We start from the raw sequence: 24189 nt of genomic DNA, 5'->3' as shown, positions 1-24189 counted from the left end.
TTAATAAAATCTATTTAAAAAAATTAGGAAGTCACCTGGAATGCATTTCAATTAACAGGTGTGTCTTGTTAATTTGTGGAATTTATTTCCTTCTTAATGCATTTGAGCCAATCAGTTGTGTTATGACAGGGTAGGGTGGTATACAGAATATATCCCTATTTGGTAAAAGATCAAGTCCATATTATGGCAAGAACAGCTGAAATAAGCAAAGAAATACGACAGTCCATTTCTTTAAGACATGAAGGTCAATCCATCCAGAAAATGTCAAGAACTTTTAAAGTTTCTTCAAGATTATGTATTAATACTATTTATGCATCAATTAAAGTTTGGTGAGTACTCTCTCATCTGTGTCTGTGGGACTCAGTTGAGCCTCTGCTTGGGCTGGCAATTGATTAATTAACTTCTATGGGCTACGTCGGACGCTAGCGTCCCACCTGCGGGACACAGCCAGTGAAATATCAGGGCGGAAAATTCAAAACAACAAAATGTCCTAATTCAAATTTCTCAAACATACAACTATTTTACATAATTTTAAAGATACACTTCTCCTTAATGTAACCACATTGTCCGATTTCAAAAAGGCTTTACAGCGAAAGCAAAACATTTGATTATGTTAGGAGAGTACATCGACAAAAATAACCACACAGACATTTTCCAAGCAAGGACATGTCACAAAAACCCAAAACACAGCTAAATGAAGCACTAACCTTTGACGATCTTCATCAGATGTCACTCCTAGGACATCATGTTACACAATACATGGATGTTTTGTTTGATAAAGTTCATATTTATATCCAAAAACAGCATTTTACATTGGCGCGTGATGTTCAGAAATTTTTTTCCCACCAAAAGCTTCGGTGAACGTGCACATCAATTTACAAAAATACTCATCATAAACATTGACAAAATATATAACAATTATTTAAAGAATTATAGATAGACTACTCCTGGATGCAACCGCTGTGTCAGATTTTAAAATATCTTTACGGAGAAAGCACATATTTCAATATCCTGAGTACATAGCTCGCCATCACAGCAAGCTATACAGACGCCCGCCAAGTTCGGGGTCACCTAAACTCAGAATTAGTATTATAAATATTCTCTTACCTTTGATGATCTTTGTCAGAATGCAATCCCAGGACTGCTACTTCCACAAGAAATGTTGTTTTTGTTCGAAATAATCCATATTTATGTCCAAATACCTCCTTCTGTTCGTGCGTACAGAGCACTATCCAAAGGCATAACGCGCGAGCGCAGTACCAGAGACAAAAAGTCTAAATGTTCCATTACCGTTCTTAGAAGCATGTCAAACGCTGTTTAAAATCAATCTTTATGGTATTTTTAATGTAAAAATGTGATAATATTCCAACCGGACAATAGCATATTCATTCAAGAAGAAAAAGAAGGAACGGTGCGCTCGCGGGATCGCGCATATCCAATCCCTTTGTCCCCAGGCAGTCCACTGATTGACTGAGCTACTATTCGCTGCCCAGTGACAGGAGAATGCTGAAAGAACTTTCTGAAGGCTGTTGACAGCCAATGGAAGCTTTAGGAAGTGCAACGTGACCCCACAGACACTGTAGTTTCGATAGAGATTCAAAAGAAGAACTACAATTCTCAGACTTTACACTTCCTGGTTGGATTTGTCTCAGGTTGTTGCCTGCCATATGAGTTATGTTATACTCACAGATACCATTCAAACAGTTTTAGAAACTTCAGAGTGTTTTCTATCCAAATCTACTAATAATATGGATATTGTAGTTTCTGGGCCAGAGTAGTAACCAGTTTAATTTGGGTATGTTTTTCATCCGGCTGTGAAAATACTGCCCCCTACACCTCAACAGGTTAAGTGACGGCTAGGTGATAAAACCAACAGCCACATTCCATTCTATGATTAGTGGTGCATGTGAGGGAGATTTCTTCGGTCTGACTGAGCCTGCATTTCATAGACTGAATTGGTGTCGGTGGGTGTAAGGTACCAGGGATGAGATCTGTTATGAACAGCTGTTAAGAAGAACCTCGTTTTGGGGGCTAACCCTGGTTTCCATACAATAACAATCCTAACCTTTTGACCCACATTCCTCCAGTCCAACCAGCTGTGGAATGTTGACCCCTGTCACAGTGCTGTCCTTCACAACACCAGCAATCTCAGACAAAGTGTTCACTCTGGTCTTTCTGAAGAGCTGCTTGATGAGGCCGAAGAACCAGTTGGGGGTAAACTTGGTGTGGCTTGTGATCAGGAAGTGAAGGTCCAGACTGTGGTGGAGCCGCTTGAAAATACAGAAATAATGTGAGATCAATAAAAGTAGTGCCAATGAGTTGAACTGATTAAAAACTTCTTATGGGCAGGTGGGACGGTAGCATCCCACCTCGACAACATCCGGTGAAATTGCAGAGCGCGAAATTCAAAATACAGAAATACTCATAATAAACATTCATAAAACATACAAGTGTTATACATCGGCTTAAAGATTAACTTCTTGTTAATCCAGCCACTGTATCAGATTTCAAAAAGGCTTTACGGCGAAAGCATACCATGCGATTATCTGAGGACAGCGCCCCGCTAACAAAAGCATACAAACATTTTCCAGCCAAGTAGATTAGTCACGAAGGTCAGAAATAGCGCTAGAATTAATCACTTACCTTTGATGATATTCATATGGTTGCACTCACAAGACTCCATGTTACACAATAAATGTTTGTTTTGTTCGATAAAGTCCCTCTTTATATCCAAAAAACTCAGTTTTGTTGGCGCGTTTTGTTCAGTAATCCACTGGCTCAAAGGCGGTCAAACAGGCGGACGAATAGATCCAAAAAGTTTGTCGAAACATGTCAAACAATGTTTTTCATTAATCCTCAGGTTGTCTATTGTCTTTATAATCGATAATATTTAAACCGGACAATAGCGTATTCAATACAAAGGAAAAAGAACGGAGGGCACGCTCCTGTTCGCTCGCACAAAAACTCTGGTTCATACGACCGCCAACTCAGAAAATGTTGTCATTCTTACACATTTTTCAGAATATAAGCCTGAAACAATGTCTAAAGACTGTTGACATCTAGTGGAAGCCATAGGAACTGCAATCTAGGTCCCATCCATTTATATGGTGGATAGGCTTTCAATAGAAAAACACTCAATTCAAAAGAATGCCACTTCCTGGATGGATGTTCCTCAGGTTTTCGCCTGCCATATCAGTTCTGTTATACTCACAGACATTATTTTAACAGTTTCGGAAACTTTAGAGTGTTTTCTATCCAATACTACCATGCATATGCATATCCTAGCTTCTGGGGCTGAGTAACAGGCAGTTTACATTGGGAACCTCATTCATCCAAAATTACCTACCCAAGAGAGGTTAAGAACAAATTCTTATTTTACATTGACAGCTTACCCCGGCTAAACCCTAACAACGCTGTGTGTCGCCCTATGGGACTCCCAGTCACGGCCGGTTACGATACAGCGTGGAATCTAACCAGGGTGTGTAGTGATGCCTCTAGTGCCTTAGACCACTGCACCACTCAGTAGCCCTCACAAAGCAGGTTGAGAGAATGCCAAGTGTGCAAAGCTGTCATAAAGGCATGAATGTTTAACACTTTTTTGGTGACTACATGACTCCATATGTGTTATTTCATAGTTTTGATGTCTTCACTATTATTCTACAATGTAGAAAATAGTAAAAATAAAGAAAAACCCTGGAATTAGTAGGTGCGTCCAAACTTTTGACTGGTACTGATATATATATATCAGTACACACATATATATATATATATATATATATATATATATATATATATGTTATTTTTTATAGATATATTTTTTTCCTTTCTTGAGTAAGGCAGTTCCACAAAGCAAGTGTTTCAGCCTAGCTCAGTGCTTTCTGTGGTGGTGGGGCAGCCAGCGGAAAATACGGATTGTAGGGGTAATGTTCTCTAGTTGCGCTGTGATTGGCTCAGTGTTCTGTCACTCATAGGGACAGTACGTCACCGCAAATCTACGGGGAGAGCTCAAAAATTCAAGCCCCTTGGGTGCTGCCATAGATTTACATTAGAAGTGCCCATCAAAGAAGTCTCAACGTCATTGGCCACTGAAAATTACGTCAAATCACGTTATATCTACCGTAGTTTTGATTGGACTGATCATGTTCACATCATACTTTCAAAATCTTAGCTAGCAAGCTAGAAAGCAGCCATCATCATGACTCATGTCGACAATCTACTGGTAAATCCTTTTCAATCCTTGTCATATGAAGAGAAATTATAGATAAAATGTATCGGTGCTCATCGGCCATTGGACATAAACATTACACAACAAGTTGGAAATCGCAAATTCAAAAATGAGTGGTTTGGAAGAAATCAGTGGCTAACTGCAAGCCTTGCAAAGCAATCACTAGCCTACCATTCAGTGGAGTGGGTGTGTGGTCAAAGTCTGGGTTTAAGTGTCTCTTTTCCAAGCTTAAAAGGATAAACATTCACGAGCCATGGGCCAGAAAAGGTTGAATATATTGGCCATGCTGTCAATCCAGCATGACTTCTGCCACGTTCAAAACAACTGGAAACTCGGAACTGGGAAATTTTCCCATGAAGGAACGCCGCGCCACCTTCCTGTTCAAGTGAGCACAGCACAACAAGGTGAATCCAAAAAGGTTTTGTGTGCTGCTGCATAAATTATGTAATATGCCAGGGAGACATGTACTCTGTAGCTAAGAAAGTAATACTAAGTGTATATTGTGTAGTAAGCTGTTAGTAGCCCATGTGCCTCACCCTAATAATTTGGTCCCTTTTCTCCTCCTAACGTAACCTACTGTTCTGACTTGGTGGTGCACATGTATCCTATAGCCTATTTTAAAGAAATGTCACCATTCAATATTGTAAGAGCTTTCATTGTCTGCTTACAGTATTTGCCCCCTTTATTTATCCTACGCTTCTGACATGGTGTACAGGGAGAATACTGTAAGAACGGCCCATGTTGTGAATTCTGTCAGTGTACATTTCAAAAGTGCTGAACAAATAGTTATATTGACTACTTCTGTCCGAGCTCGCTCATTAATGTCTTAATCGAAATTACCACATTTGTTTAAGCAAGTCAGCCATATCAGCTATGTTTTTTTTAAAGGCAGTAAATGAGGCTGAATGAACTGTTTCGCTGTCAGACAAGGCTCCGCTGATAGCCAGGTGTAGCAGTGGTAAGTGAGATGCAGTGAGGTCAGAATAGAGAGAGCAGTACATTGACTTGCATTCCTCTCTCCATTTCCCTGCCTCCTTCCCGTTCCTATTAGTACCACTGCTAGCGGACGCCAGGGACTCTATGCTGGAATAGAGGGGGTGCGTCCCTGGGCTTTTATTTATTGTGTAGGCCAGCACCCTATCTGTGGTCTCTGGAGAGGGTCAGGGGACTCAGTTGATGTTGATCGATGACCACTGGCAACACCAGTGGCGTTACATCAAAAAAACATTTCCTCTCTGTCAGGCAATGCTCCAGGACCTACTGTCTGTGGAGCAACCACAGAGCCTTGCAGCCCCAACAATTCCCCTCCTGCAGATTTGCAATTATTGCATCATTGTTGCACCATGACAATTCCATTCTGGGTATGACGAGGCATTGGCTTAAAAAAGATATGCTAAAACACACGTGAACAGAGTGAAATATTCTTTATTCGAATATTTAGTACATCAAGTTTCCAAATCAATAATTGAAAAAAGGCATATGTATTTTCAATTACTTCTGAATAAACTAAAATGGAGAAACTATTTATATCAGAAGTGTTTTAATTCAAATCACTTCCTGAATTGAATGACTTCAATTATAATTGACCTCTGCAATGCATACTGATTTAGAGTTGTCAGCCAATGTATAACAGCTTGATATGCATTTACTGATGTTCTTGGTTGAGGGGTTATGGTTGCTGTGGCTGATTGCCAACTTCACTTTTAGTGTGTCAGGTCAGGTGTCCGGATTAAGCTCTTCCAACAAAGTATTGATTCCTATTTATTGTCTTGACCTATCCTCAGAGATGAGATTTTTATACCTCCTTACCGTCTGTGTGCAGATCCAGACCATGAGTAAGTCCCATTAATATCTACTTTCTCCTGACGTGTACACTCCTTCACTACTTTCCACAAATCTAAATGCATTGAATTGGTGGAAACATTGGGTAGTGGGAGTTTCCACCATATTTCTTACACCAGTTATTTCCTTTAATATCAGTGAATGGAATTGAACAAGTGTACATTTAGGGAGGAAGGAGAGATTTTTGGGACAGCCCAAGTTAAGGTTTTCCATACCTCCCATACCTGTGGTCCTCTGTAGTTCAGTTGATGGAGCATGGCACTTGCAATGCCAGGATTGTTGGTTCAATTCTCGGTACCACCGAAACCAAAAAATGTATGCGTGCGTGACTGTAAACCGCTTTGGAAAAAAGTGTCTGCTAAATGCCATATTATATTATATTGGACCGAAACTTACTGCCTGTGTGCATATCCAGACGAAGTTAATGCTTGCTTTTTTGGTGGCTTAATCTGTGTAACCTTCGAATAATATTGACTCTTAAACCAATGCTATTTGATTACTCTGCCAAACCAAGTAATTGTATGGGTAAATTCCTCATTCACTGGGAGCTAATGCATAAGCAGTGTGTGTGTGTGTGTGTGTGTGTGTGTGTGTGTGTGTGTGTGTGTGTGTGTGTGTGTGTGTGTGTGTGTGTGTGTGTGTGTGTGTGTGTGTGTATGTGGTGTTACTCTTAAAGTCTGTTGGGTAACAAAAATATGCATTTTTAAAAATACTACAGTTTACTATAGAATACTACAGTACTTAATATAGAATTCTGTCTTAAACTGTAGTATACTGTAGAATACTATACTACACACTGTATTGTCCCTCAATCAAGTGTAGTACTTAGTATAGAATTTTGTAGTATACTGTAGAATACACTATAGTAAATACTACATTATGTATGTGATAAAACTTACATGCCAAGTATAGACCATATACACTGAGTACACAAAACATTAAGAACACCTGCTCTTTCCATGATATAGACTGACCAGGTGAATCCAGGCGAAAGCTATGATCCCTTATTTATGTCACCTGTTAATTCCACTTCAATCAGTGTAGATTAAATGGAGGAGACAGGTTAAAGGATGTCTAAGACTTGAGACAATTGAGACATGGATTGTGTATGTGTGCAATTCAGAGGGTGAATGGGCACGACAAAATATTTAAGTGCCTCTGAAGGGGGTATGGTAGTAGGTGCCAGGCGCACCGGTTTGTGTCAAGAACTGCAACGCTGCTGGGTTTTTCACGCTCAACAGTTTCCCGTGTGTATCAAGAATGGTCCACCACCCAAAGAACATGCAGCCAACTTGACACAACTGTTGGTGGGAAGCATTGAAATCAACATGGGCCAGCCTCTCTATGTAACGCTTTCGACACCTTGTAGAGTGCATACTCAGTATAATGTGCTGCTTATGGTTATAGAAAAGAGCAGAAGCTCTGAACTCTCCGTTCAGAACACAGTCCTACCTACCTACTGTACAGATTATGGAACATTTGCTCTTTTAGTCTTTCTCAAGTAGGTTTCTTTAAGGATAACCCCCACTTCTACAGTATATATACAAATGTATGTGGACACCCCTTCAAATTAGTGGATTCGGCTATTTCAGCCATACCCGTTGCTGACAGGTGTAAAAAAATCGAGCAGACAGCCATGCAATCTCCAAGGACAAACATTGGTAGTAGAATGGCCTTACTGAAGAGCTCAGTGACTTTCAACGTGGCACTGTCATTGGATGTAACCTTTCCAACAAGTCAGTTCATAAAATGTCTGCCCTGGTCAAATGCAAGTGATGTTATTGTGAAGTGGAAATGTCTAGGAGCAAAAAGGTCTCAACTGTGAAGTCCACCCCCCAGGTGGTTTTGGGCCAGTAACCGAAAGGTTGCTAGATTGAATCCCTGAGCTGACAAGGTAAACATCTGTCATTCTGCCCTTGAACAAGGCAGTTAACCCACTGTTCCTAGGCTGTCATTGTAAATAAGAATTTGTTCTTAACTGACTTGCCTAGTTTAGTAAAGGTTATATTTAAATCAAATAAAAATATGAAAAGTGGTAGGCCACACAAGCTCTGCTTCTGCATTCTGCTCTGCTAAAGCGTGCAAAAATCGTCTGTCCTCGGTTGCAACACACTACCGATTTTCCAAAGTGCCTCTGGAAGCAACGTCAGCACAAAAACTGTTAGTCGGAAGCTACATGAAATGGGTTTCCATGGCTGAGCAGCCGCACACAATCCTAAGGTCACCATGCGCAATGCTAAGGGTCGGCTGGAGTGGTGTAAAGCTCTCCGCCATTGGACTCTAGCAGTGGAAACATGTTGTCTGGAGTGATGAATTATGCTTCACCCAGACAAATCTGGGATTGGCTGATGCCAGGAAAATGCAACCTGCCCGAATGTATAGTGCCAACTGTAAAGTTTGGTGGAGGGGGAATAATGGTCTGGGGCTGTTTTTCATGGTTAAGGCTAGGCCCCTTAGTTCCAGTGAAGGGAAATCTTAACGCTACAGCATGATATTCTAGACGATTCTGTGCTTCCAACTGTGTGGCAACAGTTTAGGGAAGTTCCCTTCCTGTTTCAGTATTACAATGCCCCCTTGCACAAAGCAAGGTCCATACAGAAATGGTTTGCCGAGATCGATGTGGAAGAACTTGGCTGGCCTGCACAGAGCCCTGACCTCAACCTCATCGAACACCTTTGGGATGAATTGGAACGGCGACTGCGAGCCAGGCCTAACCGCCCAACATCCCTGCCCGATCTCACTAATGCTCTTGAGGCTGAATGGAAGCAAGTCCCCGCAGCAATGTTCCAACATCTAGTGCAAAGCCTTCCCAGAAGGATAGAGGCTGTTATAGAAGCAAAGGGGGACCAACTCCATATTAATGAATATACTTTTGGTTATGTAGTGTATGTCAAATATAATAAAACAAAAACACTTTAGTAAATACTACAGTAATGTCCCCTAAAACACTACAGGACATACTACAGTATACGTACCACAATCCGCAAAAATACTACAGTATACTACAGTCCGCAAAAACACTACAGTAATTAGTATCGTATATATAAAAAAATCATACTACAATATGTATACTATAATAAGCTGTAAATACTACAGTATACTGCAGTAAATACTACAGTAAAGTCATCACAAAACACTACAGTGCATAGTACAGTATTCCTACCATAGCATACACTATAGTATTTATTTATGGGCTTAGTACAATTTATCAACTGCAGTAAATAATTGGTTATCTTCTGTGTACAAGATTAGGGTTCGGGACATTAGCAATGTGCTGTCCTTCAGCATCTCAACTGCTAGCCATCCAAAGGTCACATCAGCTTGAGTTCTGAAGGCAATGCATCGTGAAAGACATACAGTGTAATGACTCAGGTCAGAACGAATGCGTCCAAAATGGCACCCTATTCCCTACATAGTCCACTATTTTTGACCAGACCCCTATGTGCCTTGGTCAAAAGTATTGCACTACATAGGGTGCCATTTGGGATGCAAACATGGAGAGTAACGGCAGATAATAGAATCTAGGAGAACGATGTTTAGGGGCTTGAGCAATGTCACACCTACTTTACCTGTTTGTCATGAACTGTATGAATGAGAGAAGAGAAAAGGAGGCAAGGTGGTAATGAAAACTTGTATCTGCAGTGAAGATGTGTAGTGTGTATTACAGGAAAACCAAAAAGACCCTTTAAAAAAAATAGCAGTAAAAGTGCAGTAACTGCAGTCGACAGGTATTTTGGCGCAGTATAACTGCAGTGTATTGCTGTTAAAGTGGACTCCAACAGCAGTTACACTGCAAAATTACGGCGCAAAAAAAACTTGGTGTTATTTTGGATGCAGTATTTACAGCATACTGCAGTTAATAATATACAATAATATAATATACAATAATATATTTTAATCTATATTATTCAAACTGATGCTGGGATTAAGACCGTACTCAACGAGCTGTATAAGGCCATAAGCAAACAAGAAAATGCTCATCCAGAAGTGGCGCTCCTAGTGGCCGGGAACTTTAATGCAGGCAAAATTAAGTTTGTTTTACTTAATTTCTACCAGCATGTCACATGTGCAACCAGAGGAAAAAAACTCTAGAGCACCTTTACTCCACACACAGAGACACATTAAAAAAAGTTTACTTTCAAACGGCTCTCCTATGCCTAGTTTCCTGAAACGGGTCTGAGAGTCCTTTTGATGCCTTTTGGCAAACTCCAAGCTGGCTGTCATGTGCCTTTTACTAAGAACTGGCATTTGTCTGGCCACTCTACCATAAAGGCCTAATTGGTGGAGTGCTGCAGAGATGGTTGTCCTTCTGGAAGGTTCCCCCATCTCCACAGAGACACTCTGGAGAGTGACCATCGGGTTCTTGGTCCTCCCTGACCAAGGCCCATCTCCTCCAATTGCTCAGTTTGGCCGGGCAGCCAGCCCTAGGAAGAGTCTTTGTGGTTCCAAACTTCTTCCATTTAAGAATGATAGAGGCCACTGTGATTTTGGGGACCTTCAATATTGCAGAAATGTTTTGGTACCCTTCCCCAGATCTGTGCCTCGACACAATCCTGTCTCGGAGCTCTATGGTCAATTCCTTTGACATCATGGCTTGGTTTTTGCTCTGATATGCACTGTCAACTGTGGGACCTTATATGGACAGGTGTGTGCTTTTCCAAATCATGTCCAATCAATTGAATTTACCACAGGTGGACTCCAATCAAGTTGTAGAAACATCTCAAGGGTCATCAATGGGAACAGAATGCACCTGAGCTCTATCTCAAGTCTCATAGCAAAGGGTCTGAATACTTATGTAAATAAGTAATTCTGTTTTTTTTGCAAACATTTCTAAAAACCTGTTTTCACTTTGTCATTATGAGGTATTGTGTGTAAATATATATATATATATATATATATATATATATATATATATATATATATATATTTAATCCATTTTAGAATAAGGCTATAATGTAACAAAATGTGGAAAAAGTCAAGGGGTCTGAATACTTTCCGAATGCACTGTATATCCCGATGCTTAGTCCCCTTACCCCTATACATATCTATCCCTGCACATTGTAAATATAATATTTGTGTGTTTTGTTCTACCTTATGTTATATTTAGTACTACATTGCTATTGATTACTGCATTGTTGGGTTTAGAGCTAGCAAGAAAGGCATTTCGTTGTACATGTGCACTTGACATTAAAACTTGAAGTCTTGGATATTTTTTCATCACTTTAGTATTTTGATCTGTATGGACAACACCTTGAATTATAGCCTCACTGGGTAGCAGGAGGCTCGTGTTATTGGCTGCTTGGTACCTTAGAATATTAACTTGGCAGTCGTCCAACTCCACACAAGGCATGTGGATGTAGCTCACATTTAAAATATCTCAGGCTCCATTTTACAAATGTTTTACGCTGTCTTAGGGACACGTGTCACCTGTGGTGTGTCACCACCCATGTACAGTATGTCAATTGTCTTGGCTTCGCCTCTGGCCTAAAAACAGCCTCGAGTCGGGGGTTATCACATGAAAATCCCCGGGTTCTCATGCCTTATTGCTTAATTTATCTATGACTAAAATGGACCGGATCAGTCGCATATACCTTCTAATGGAGGGCGAGAAACTGGGTTTTCAAAGAGATCATCTTCGGAAGAGCTCCTTGGCTCTTTGACAGATTATTTGTGGTTCTACTTTCTAATCAATGCGAATATGATTTATCCTCTGGAATGTGATTATGTAAGCGCCACGGTCAGGCACAATCAGTCAAAGTAGTGGAAAGGGTTGGTTCTGTTCTCCTAACAATACGCCGTAGACCCTGAAGATCTTTTGTTTGTCTAGCTAGTCCTCTCCGTGGCTTTGAAGTAACAATCCATTTGATCTTGTTCCACATTTCTTTATCCAGATTAGTCTTAATGTGATAAAACTATTTTGCAGGAGAGACCTGGTCCAAGATACTGTAGCAGAACAATATTATATGCCTTTCTATTCTGGGTCCCTCTGCTACTGAAAAACATGCTGTATTACCTGTTCAGAGATCAATTATCGTCCTTGCTGGGACACGGTCTTATTATATGTTTGCATGAAAGAAAATGTGGGCAGTCTATGATGTCAAGAACCTGATGCATTGTAAAACTGGAGGGTTGTTGTTATTCTTGTTGTTGTGTAGTTGGTGCTGGTTGTTGTTTGATGGTACTCCATCAGTAGGCCAGAGATTTTGTGTGTGGGTGGGTCGGTGGGTGGTTGTGTGCGCGGGCACATGTGCCTGCCTTTGTGTGTGCACTGAGAGGAGTGAAGGAGAGTGAGGAGAGGGTGGTGACTATGCTTCTCCCTGTCATTGCCTGGAGAGCAATCCCGCTGATTTATACCTGATTTATACCTCAGCTCCTGGCGCGTGCTACAACACAACACTCCCTGCATGTGAGATGGGCAACAGAGTGCTGTAAATCCGCAGCACATCCACTTACTGCGCTGATGCATGGCTGTCCTCTCTCCTCTCCAAAGGTTTTTTTTTTAATCTGCTTAAGGGTCCAGACGTCACTCTCCTCTTTGGTTAATTAATCTAACACTAGATCTACCACTGGTTGTTGGGATAAAGAGAAGACTGAAACAGCATATTTAAAAAAACAAATATATATTTCACCTTTATTTAACCAGGTAAGCTAGTTGAGAACAAGTTCTCATTTACAACTGCGACCTGTCCAAGATAAAGCAAAGCAGTGCGACACAAACAACAACACAGAGTTACACATGGAATAAACAAGAGTACAGTCAATAACACAAAAAAAGTCTATATACAGTGTGTGCAAATGGCGTGAGGAGGTAAGGCAATAAATAGGCCACAGTAGCGAAGTAATTACAGTTTAGCAGATTAACACTGGAGTGATAAATGAGCAGATGATGATGTGCAAGTAGTGATACTGGTGTGCAAAAGAGCAGAAAAGTTAATAAAAACAATATGGGGATGAGGTAGGAAGATTGGGTGGGCAATTTACAGATGGACTATGTACAGCTGCAGCGATCAGTTAGCTGCTCAGATAGCTGATGTTTAAAGTTAGTGAGGGAAATGTAAGTCTCCAGCTTCAGCGATTTTTGCAATTCGTTCCAGTCATTGGCAGCAGAGAACTGTTAGGAAAGGCGGCCAAAGGAGGTGTCGGCTTTTGGGATGACCAGTGAGATATACCTGCTGGAGTGCGTGCTACGAGTGGGTGTTGTTATTGTGACCAGTGAGCTGAGGTAAGGCGGAGCTTTACCTAGCATAGACTTATAGATGACCTGGAGCCAGTGGGTCTGGCGACGAATATGTAGCGAGTGCCAGCCGACTAGAGCATACAGGATGCAGTGGTGGGTGGTATAAGGGGCTTTGGTAACAAAACAGATGGCACTGTGATAGACTGCATCCAGTTTGCTGAGTAGAGTATTGGAAGCTATTTTGTAGATGACATCGCCGAAGTCGAGGATCGGTAGGATAGTCAGTTTTACTAGGGTAAGTTTAGCGGCGTGAGTGAAGGAGGCTTTGTTGCAAAGCATGTCAGGTTGAACATGGGACCTCGAGTCCTCTTTAATCGGGGCGGCAGGTAGCCTAGTGGTTAGAGCGTTGGGCTAGTAACCGAAAGGTTGCAAGATTGAATCCCCGAGCTGACAAGGTAAAAATCTGTCGTTCTGCCCCTGAACAAGGTAGTTAACCCACTGTTCATTGAAAATAAGAATTTGTTCTTAATTGACTTGGCTAGTTAAATAAAGGTAGAATAAAAAATCGCCTTTGTAGTAAACACAGTATTTCAGAAAACGTTACCTGTGCATTTAGGCACAAGAGCTAATACCATATCTGCCTTTTCTTGTAAATGCAGAACAGACACAATAACCTTTTTTGAAATTAATTTAGTAACAGTTATAAACAACAGTATGCAACAGTTTCACTAGATCAGTTATGACAACAGCATACAACCCCCCCCCCTAAACTTAGGGTTAAGTTTAGGCATTAACTCCGAATTCTTAAGGTTAGCATTAGCGTAACGTTGGCTATACTTGGACGCTATTTACGTGAATCAAAGTAATTAAGGTGGATTAAAAAAATGATGCTCTTTACTGCCCACTGCATTCCTGATTGTTTAGCTGAAGGTGTCCTATAACACTGTGCCAAGTGACAATTTTTTCTGTTGTGGTATTTTCCTACTGTAATATCATATTTGATATTAATATCATATTTTCCTACTGTAATATCATATTTGTGTGGTCAGCTGCTGGACACAAATGTGAATGGTTAGTTAACCTCAGACCCTTGCAGAGGTCTCTAATTTTCTTTCTATTTTATTAATGAAACCTGTTCCTGGTTTGAATGGTGAATTGCACTGACCTGATGGTGTCAGCTTCTCATATCAGGCAAATATTGCCAGCTACTGGTCATTTTTAAAGGTAAAAGGTGTCTACTGCGCCATGAATAGCATTTTAACAAGAGGGAAATGCAAATCATTTGTAATGCATCAATCAAAGTAATAAAGTAAAGTAAAGTAAAATCCACCAGTTGAGAAACACATTTTGTCATTCTGCTAAGGATCTCCGTCTACCAGCAGGAAAACAAATTTCTTCATTTGATCCTCATTGGCTTTCATATGTATGGGTGTCATGGCAACTAAATCAACAATGACCAAAATGGAGAGATATTTTTGAGGTGGCGAGTGAGGAGCTGGCAGGAGCCGGTAGTCACAAGTTAATCATTTAAGAGCTTAAACTGTACATTAGGCCATATTTATATCACTAAATATTCACGTGGAGTCGTGAAATTTTATATTTGGACTCTTGAATATGTTACAATGTTTGAGACCTAATATTTTTGACATGGGGGTTTAAATCATCTTGGGAAAAGAGGGAGAAATACTTAATGTGTAGGCATGTCTGAGCATACGTGCCCTGTCTGAGCATAGAAGATGACGCACTAACTCCAAATGCTTAAGGTTTGGGATAGGCTTCAAACAAAAATATAAAAAACAATTTTCTATCACTGGTTTTGAACATGCTAACTTTCAAACCAGATGCAGATGCTTACACCCATCCACTATCCCAATCTACAGTGCCCTAGCAAAGCGCTCACTGTTACCCCTAGTGGTCGGTTTCAACGTCATCTCCTGACATCCTCAGACATGGATGGACGTTGAATACTATCATGAGTGACCTGCTTGAGACTAACTGTGCCTTCCACTGAAGGTGTTGATGATGATTCTGCCCCATAAGACACCCCGGTGTTGGACTTGGCCATGTCAAAGTCTTATAGATAAGAGAGTCGGGGGTGGGGGGATTGCCTGACTAACTGGGTATCGCCTTGGGGCTGTTGAAGCCTCCCATGGGAAGCGGGGACAGGCTCAGGCATTGTCTCTGGGAGGACACTGATGTCCTTATTGTGTTCAGTGAGTGTGAGGTGTCTTCGGTTTCACCTAATTGTACACCCCTGTGAGTGCACATAGTAGAAGCTTGGTGTGTCTGCACGATTCCTTTTTGTTGAGAGTCTCTCACCCAGACACCGTCGCCAGGGTGTAGTGTGGACAAGGTCTTAGTGGGCCTTCTGTTTTAGTTTTGATTGGTTGTCATTGTCCATGAAGGCTGGGAGGTCAGGCCACCCTGGCGCCAGAAGAGGGAAGTGTTGGCACAGTAGGGCAATGTTTTTTGCCTTGAAGGCGCTCAGCAGGGCTGTAGATACCAGAGAGAGAAGTGGAGCGACACACCAGGAGTGCAAGTTATGGACAGACTATTTAATGGACAGACTATTTCTTAAGGAGATTTTTTTCCATCTGAGCAGCCATCATGCACTCCATTACTGCTTGTGAGGTTAAGGAGAGCAGCGTGGCAATCTCGATAAACCTAGAGAAGTAGTCAAACATCTGCCAGGTGGGAGACGCACTTGCCTAAGTGGTTTACCAGGCCCATGAATCGACGCATCTTGGTCACAGTTTGTGGCTCAGATATCTGACTGAGGGCATTGACCTTGTCTGGGTCAGCTCTGACACCGTCCCTGTCGATGATTTGTCAGAGGACCTTGACCTGATTTTTTGGAGAACTCAGCTTGCTGCAGCCATTCCAGAACCGAGTCGTGTGTCGTGTTGTTCCTGTGTTGCTGCAAACACCAGGATGTCGTCCATTTGTCAGAGGATGCCCTCCAGTCCTTCTAGGAGCTGGGACATTTCAGGAGCTGGGACATTTTCAGGCAATCTCTTGTTCCGAAGGGGAATCTCTTGAAGCAATAGCAACCAAAAGGAGTGATGAATGTTGTAAGAAGCATTAACAGGAGGATCTGCCAAAACCCTGATTGTGCGTCCAGTTTGTGAAGATCTTTGCGTCTTTTAGTTGACCGAGCATTTGTTCCACACAGGGAAGCATGTGCAGTTCACGGCGGACGAATTTGTTCATGATAGTGAGGTCTACGCTGATCGTCAGGTTCGTATCAGTTGTACGAACCACCACTTTTCTCACTTATTTGAAAAGTCATTACTTTATTACATTGAGTAGCAAGCTACCCCTTGGTCGTTAGGGCAAATCTGGTCTGTGATAGGAGGAGGGTTTTTCACACCTAGCTCGGCTATTAGACTATTCTTTAGTAGGGGTTGAATAGTCTATTGTTCATCTATTAGCCCCCCTCCCCAACTTGCAACAAATTGTTGTTGTTCCCATCTCATTCCTTTTCCTCTTCCACGTGTCATCATTCTGCACCTGAGTGGCTCACTTGTGGGCGTGCTGGCAGGATATGGCAGCATCTTTGGTTGTGCGTCAAGAATTCTGCATACAGTAGCACGTATGTATGAAGGTGTGGTTATTCACAGGCAAATTGTTATATGCTATGGAGGTACATTTAGTCTTTTTGTCGAGCGCAAAACTTTTTTTATTTTCAATCAAAAAAAAATCTGAAAGCAACTTTTTTCCGACACAAAGGAAGTCATAGCGGACACCTACGAAGAAGGACAGTGTGATGATGGCATCTAAGGTAAGCAGTACTGGGCGTTCTTCTGTCCAACTTTTACATAGCTAGTAGTATGCTCCTACGATTCGGTTCATAACGTTCTACTATATTACATACATACATACATACATACCGTAGAACGATAAATCATGCAATTATTATTCTCAAGCTAACCAAAAGCATTTAGCTACGAACGCCTGTTCTCGCCATTTTCAGTTGAATTCATATAACTTTCTTTCATGGCAACTCATAAGCAGGCCATGTCATATTTGTTTCATAGTCGATATATAATCATATTTCATGACAGTGTAATGGTTAGCTTTTTTTACAGAAGGATGAAAGAACACAATATGTCTATCAGGGAATGCTATTCTGATATGTCAGATTGTCACACCCTGATCTGTTTTACCTGTCCTCGTTATTGTCTCCACCCCCTCCAGGTACAGCTTGTTTTCCCCAGTGTATTTATCCCTGTGTTTCCTGTCTCTCTGAGACAGTTTGTCTTGTATGTTCCAAGTCAACCAGCATTTTTCCCGTTCTCTGACTTTTTGCTATTCTCCTTTTTCTAGTCCTCACGGTTTTGACCCTTGCCTGTTTTTCTGGCCTGCCTTGACCACGAGCCTGTCTCCCACTCTGTACCTCCTGGACTCTGATCTGGTTTTGACCTTTTGCCTGTCCATGACCATTCTCTTGCCTACTCTTTTTGGATTTTAAACATCATCAACTCCAACTATCTGCCTCCTGTGTCTGCATTTGGGTCTTGCCTTGTGTCATGATAGTACAAACTGGCTATGACAGACCCAGCAGACTTGGACCAGCTTTGCCACGCTGTCTCCATGCAGAGAGCCACCATTGGGAGACATGAGGAGCTGTTACAGGACCTTCTGGAAGGGCTTCGTTCTCTGAAAGAACGCCACGACCAAGGGTTTACGGCTACTATGGAACTAATTAAGGAGTTAACTCATAGGCTGTCTGCAATCCCTGAGAGACCCCAACCTCCCAATAATTTTTTTTATTTTTAGTGGTGAGTTGGTACAGCCTACCCCGGTTCCCCGAGAACCCCGCTTACCTCCTCCGGAGCAATATTCTGGAGATGCTGGTACCTGTCGAGGCTTTCTTTCTCAGTGCTCACTTATTTTTGAGCTAAAGCCAGCTTAGTTCCCTTCGGACCAATCGAAGAAGGGCGCTCTCCTGGGCCACAGCTGTTTGAGAGCAACAATCCACCCTTTGTTGTCATCTGGAGGAATTCATGGAAGAGGTAAAGGAAGGTATTTGAGTCTCCGGTATCCGGGAGAGAGGCGGCCAGTAAACTTCTTGATTTACGTCAAAACTCCCGTAGTGTGGCAGACTACGCAGTTGAGTTTCGACATTAGCCGCCGAGAGTGCCTGGAATCCGGAGTCTGTCTTCAATACCTTTCTTCATGGATTATCCGAGGTGGTAAAAGATGAGCTAGTTGCTCAGGAATTGCTGGTAGATCTCGACTCCCTCATCGCCCTAACCATTAAAATTGATGAACGCTTAAGGGAACGCAGGAGTGAGAGGAGGTCTGGCCTCGGGCACACTCGCTCACCCGCTATGACTCGTTCACCTTCGAAGGAATCCGGAAGTTCACGAAGGCAGTTTTCCCGAGAGGATCCGAAGACACCCGAGCTCCCTCGTGAATTATCTAAGACGGGTGAGTTGAATTCTCCTGAGCCTATGCAATTGGGAAGAGCTAGGTTATCGGTTGGGGAATGCTCACGTAGGCTGAACTCCAACTGTTGTCTGTACTGTGGAGGGGCAGGACATTACATAGCTTCCTGTCCTGTTAGGAAACCCTTGTCTCTGGTGGGTACATGTACTTTGAGTCAGACTGTGAGGTCCCTAATTCCCATCACCCGCACACCTTTCTTTGTGCTTATGCTGTTAGGGTGACGAATTTAAGTCGTTGCGAATGCTTATTGACTCTGGGGCGGATTAAAGTTTTATGGATGCTACTATTGCTTCTAGGCTAGGTATTCCCATTCCACCTCTCTCGGTTCCCATGGATGCCAGGGCACTGGACGGCCGCTCAATAGGTGGAGTCACCCATTGTACTGTACCAATTCAAATACGGATTTCCAGTAACCACAGTGAGACCATACAGTTCCTCCTCATTGCATCTCCCAATATTCCTGTTTTGGGGTTTTCCTGGCTCCAAAAACAACCCTGTTATTGACTGGACCACAAGCTCCATCATGGGTTGGAGCCCATTTTGTCATTCCCACTGTCTTCAAGCAGCACAGCCTTCCACCAGACATCTTCCTCAGGACGTCAGCAATGCTTTGGATGTTTGTCATTCCCACTGAGTACCATGACTTAGTTGAAGTTTTCAGTAAGGCACGTGCAACTTCCCTACCCCTGCACTGTGATTGTGCCATTGATCTTCTCCCAGACACTACACCACCTCGGGGTCGGCTATAATCTCTATCCATGCTGGAGACCAAGGCTATGGAGGAGTACATAGGAGTCTCTGGCTTCTGGGGCTGTCCGTCCATCTGTGTCTCATGCCAGCGCAGGGTTTTTCTTTGTGGAGAAGAAGGATAAGACCCTGCGTCCGTTCATTGACTACCGGGGACTGAATGCCATTACTGTAAAGAATTGTTACCCATTCATCTCCTCGGCTTTTGAACCTCTCCAGGGGGCCCCCATTTTTTCCAGGTTGGACGTTCGGAATGCCTACCACCTGGTTCGGATACGAGAAGGGTATGAGTGGAAGACAGTCTTCAACACAGCCAGTGGACATTATGAGTATCAGGTCATGCCGTTTGGACTCACCAATGCCCCCTGCTGTTTTCAGGCTTTGGTAAATGATGTGCTCCGGGACATGCTCAACCGTTTTGTGTTTGTCTACCGTGACGACATCCTGCCTTCACATCAGGCAGGTCCTTTAGCGCCTCCTGGAGAACCAACTGTTCGTGAAAGCCGAGAATTGTGAGTTCCACTGCTTCACAATCGCTTTTCTGGGATATGTCATTGCTGAGGGTAATGTTCAGATGGATCCTGGAAAGGTGAAAGCAGTGGTGGATTGGACTCAACCTACGTCCAGGGTGCAGTTGCAACGTTTCCTAGGATTTGCAAACTTCTACCGCCATTTAATTCGGGGTTACAGCACCCTGGCAGCCCCCGTCTCGGCACTCACTTCTCCCAAAGTACCATTCAAATGGTCTCCTGCTGTCAAGAAAGCTTTTGTGGACCTGAACCATCGGTTCACAACAGCACCCATCCTCATCCATCCGGACCTGTCACATCAATTTGTGGTTGATGTCGATGCATCTGACGTTGGAGTGGGGGCCATCCTGTCCCAGCAATCTGCCCAGGACCAAAAGCTTCATCCCTGTGCCTTCCTGTCCAATCGTCTCAATTCTGCAGAGAGGAACTAAGATGTAGGCAACCGAGAACTCCTGGGGGTCAAGATGGCGTTGGAAGAGTGGAGGCAATGGCTGGAAGGAGCAGAACAGCAATTCTTGGTCTGGACCGACAATAAAAGTCTGGAATATCTCCGTACAGCCAAGCATCTTAACTCCAGGCAGGCCCGGTGGGATCTGTTGTTCACCAGATTCAACTTCACCATTTCCTACCGCCCAGGGTCCAAAAATGTGAAGCCTGACACTCTTGCTTGCCTATACAGTTCCTTGCCTGTTTTTCTGGACCATACCCGCCTGCCTGACCTTTCTGCCTGCCATGACCACGAGCCTGTCTGCCACTCTGTACCTCCTGGACTCTGATCTGGTTTTGACCTTTTGCCTGTCCACGACCATTCTCTTGCCTACTGCTTTTGGATGTATTAAATATCTTAAACTCCAACCATCTGCCTCCTGTGTCTGCATTTGGGTCTCACCTTGTGTCATGATACAGATGAAGAGTTAGACCAGAAAGTCAGGTGCCATTAAGGCAAGGATGCCCCATGCAGGCTTTAGAATGGTCAAAGGAAGTCTCAGAGCAATGGGCCATCGTGTACAATGGCGAAGAGTTAGGGAGTCTTTGCAGTGTGTAGGTGGTGCACGTGCCATTGCATATTTCCCATCACCTAATGAACAACCACAATACCAGTCTGGTGTTAAGCTTTCTGTACTGTATTGAAATATCCTGAAAATGACATCTGCTGCTTTAGATTGAACGGTCATATCTCAGTTATTGTTTTCAAATCTACAGTCATGGCCAAAAGTTTTGAGAATGACACAAATGTTAATTTTCACAAAGTCTGCTGCCTCAGTTTGTATGATGGCAATTTGCATATACTCCAGAATGTTATGAAGAGTGATCAGATGAATTGCAATTAATTGCAAAGTCCCTCTTTGCCATGCAAATGAACTGAATCCCCCCCAAAAAATTCCACTGCATTTCAGCCCTGCCACAAAAGAACCAGCTGACATCACGTCAGTGATTTTCTCGTTAATACAGGTGTGAGTGTTGACGAGGACAAGGCTGGAGATCACTCAGTGATGCTGATTGAGTTTGAATAACAGACTGGAAGCTTCAAAAGGAGGGTGGTGCTTGGAATCATTGTTTTTCTTCTGTCAACCGTGGTTACCTGCAAGGAAACACGTGCCGTCATCATTGCTTTGCACAAACAGGGCTTCACAGGCAAGGATATTGCTGCCAGAAAGATTGCACCTAAATCAACCATTTATCGGATCATCAAGAACTTCAAGAAGAGCGGTTCAATTGTTGTGAAGAAGGCTTCAGGGCGCCCAAGAAAGTCCAGCAAGCGCCAGGACCATCTCCTAAAGTTGATTCAGCTGCTGGATCGGGGCACCACCATTACAGAGCTTGCTCAGGAATGGCAGCAGGCAGGTGTGAGTGCATCTGCACGCACAGTAAGGCGAAGACTTTTGGAGGATGGCCTGGTGTCAAGAAGGGCAGCAAAGAAGCCACCTCTCTCCAGGAAAAACATCAGGGACAGACTGATATTCTGCAAAAGGTACAGGGATTGGACTGCTAAGGACTGGGGTAAAGTCATTTTCTCTGATGAATCCCCTTTCCGATTGTTTGAGGCATCCGGAAACAAGCTTGTCCGGAGAAGACAAGGTGAGCGCTACCATCAGTCCTGTGTCATGCCAACAGTAAAGCAGAGACCATTCATGTGTGGGGTTGCTTCTCAGCCAAGGGAGTGGGCTCAGTCACAATTTTGCCTAAAAACACAGCCATGAATAAAGAATGGTACCAACACATCCTCAGAGAGCAACTTCTCCCAACCATCCAGGAACAGTTTGGTGACGAACAATGCCTTGTCCAACATGATGGAGCACCTTGCTATAAAGCAAAAGTGATAACTAAGTGGCTCGGGGAACAAAACATTGATATTTTGGGTCCATGGCCAGGAAACTCCCCAGACCTTAATCCCGTTGAGAATTTATGGTCAATCCTCAAGAGGCGGGTGGACAAACAAAAACCCACAAATTCTGACAAACTCCAAGTATTGATTATGCAAGAATGGGCTGCCATCAGTCCGGATGTTGCCCAGAAGTTAATTGACAGCATGCCAGGGCGGATTGCAGAGGTCTTGAAAAAGAAGGGTCAACACTGCAAATATTGACTCTTTGCATCAACTTCATGTAATTGTCAATAAAAGCCTTTGACACTTATGAAATGCTTGTAATTATACTTCAGTATTCCATAGTAACATCTGACAAAAATATCTAAAGACACTGGAGCAGCAAACTTTGTGTAAATTAATATTTGTGTCATTCTCAAAACTTTTGGCCACAACTGTACAAAAAATAAGCTATTTTCTTTACTTTCAGAGAGCGAGCTGATCAAGGGGTCGAAATGTAGATATTGCCATATGTTCACTGTCCGAGGAACAGGCCATGGAAGCTTTATTGCTTGCAGAAGTGTCCATAACCAGAGGAAATTAAACTGGTGTTATTTTTCTCTCTTCCTTTCTTGTTGTACATGGAACCAGTCTCACATGCATTAATTAAAAAAACATTAAGATGTCAGCTGCTAATTTTCAGATTTACCCCACATATCATTGGACTATCTGTTGCTGCCAAGTCATGATTTCCCTGTGGGTTAGCCTTGCAATAACCAAGTGGTGAGACACATAGCCCTCTATATTTTAAATGTTTCAGGTACACTCCGATAGGTGTCTGGTCACATACAGTATCTTCTATTGGCATTATCTTCTATTGTTTGTCCTCATGTGTCTGTTTCTCAGCATAAAGTACTCTGTAGCCACTTAGTGTGGACACCAGGTGAGACCACACACACACATAAATCTCTCTCCTTCACTTCATTCCTATCCCCCTTCTCCCTAAATCCTCTAGGTTTTATCAGCTGTGTTGGTGAACCCCTCTCGCATCTAAACTGGCTGACACAGAGGGCACAGCATGATCATAGGTGAGAGGTCACTTGGTCGGGTCAACAGGACGTATTATTAAAGAGATGCTTTACATTGAAATACAGATAGAGATGTAGTAGTCCCAGAGTTAATGATCCAAGGTCAGTTTTGCATGCTTATGCATTTATAACACCTGGATTATTAACTTATTTCAATAAAGTGTTTCACATTCTCCACTGGTTGAAAATTAAGTATCTCATTGAAATACTATCCTGTGTCCTCAGATTAAATTAATGCAGATGAAGGGAGTTAGATATGCATAGTTTTTTTTCTGTATATTTGAATTACAAATCAGCCTTTTCTTAAATCATGTTTCCAGTCTATTGCATAGTTACAATGTGTAATGATCTGATGTCCCAGGAGCAGGAGTGGTAAACACTGTAGAAGTGTATAATTGTAATACATGCAGACACAACATCATTCAAAGAATAGAGTTTGATATGACTGAAAAATAATGTCTCAGAGATTCATACCAGAACCGCACCTTTATTTGCCAAGGAAGAGTACATGATCAGTGAATATATTCAATGTACAGGCTACAATGTGGGGATCTCATGTGTGGTAATAACTACAGTACGTGCGTATATAGGACTAGCATCCTTGGCACAATGAGGTTATTATATTCTACTCTATCCATAGGCTTCATTAATGCCATTCAGACTTGAAGTTGATACAACAACTATGATAGCTGAGGTTCATAGATTGGTATGAATATTAGTTCAGAACTTGACGTTTTAGGGTCCATACACAGATCGGCTACATACTGTAGCTAGCTACACATCCATAAGCATACAGTTATTTTTATCCTCCACCACACAATAAG

This window comes from Salmo trutta, chromosome 26 (assembly GCF_901001165.1).
Source record: "Salmo trutta chromosome 26, fSalTru1.1, whole genome shotgun sequence".
NCBI lineage: Eukaryota > Metazoa > Chordata > Actinopteri > Salmoniformes > Salmonidae > Salmo > Salmo trutta.
The sequence above is the reverse complement of the archived record's forward strand: the minus strand, read 5'-3'. Positions refer to the sequence as shown.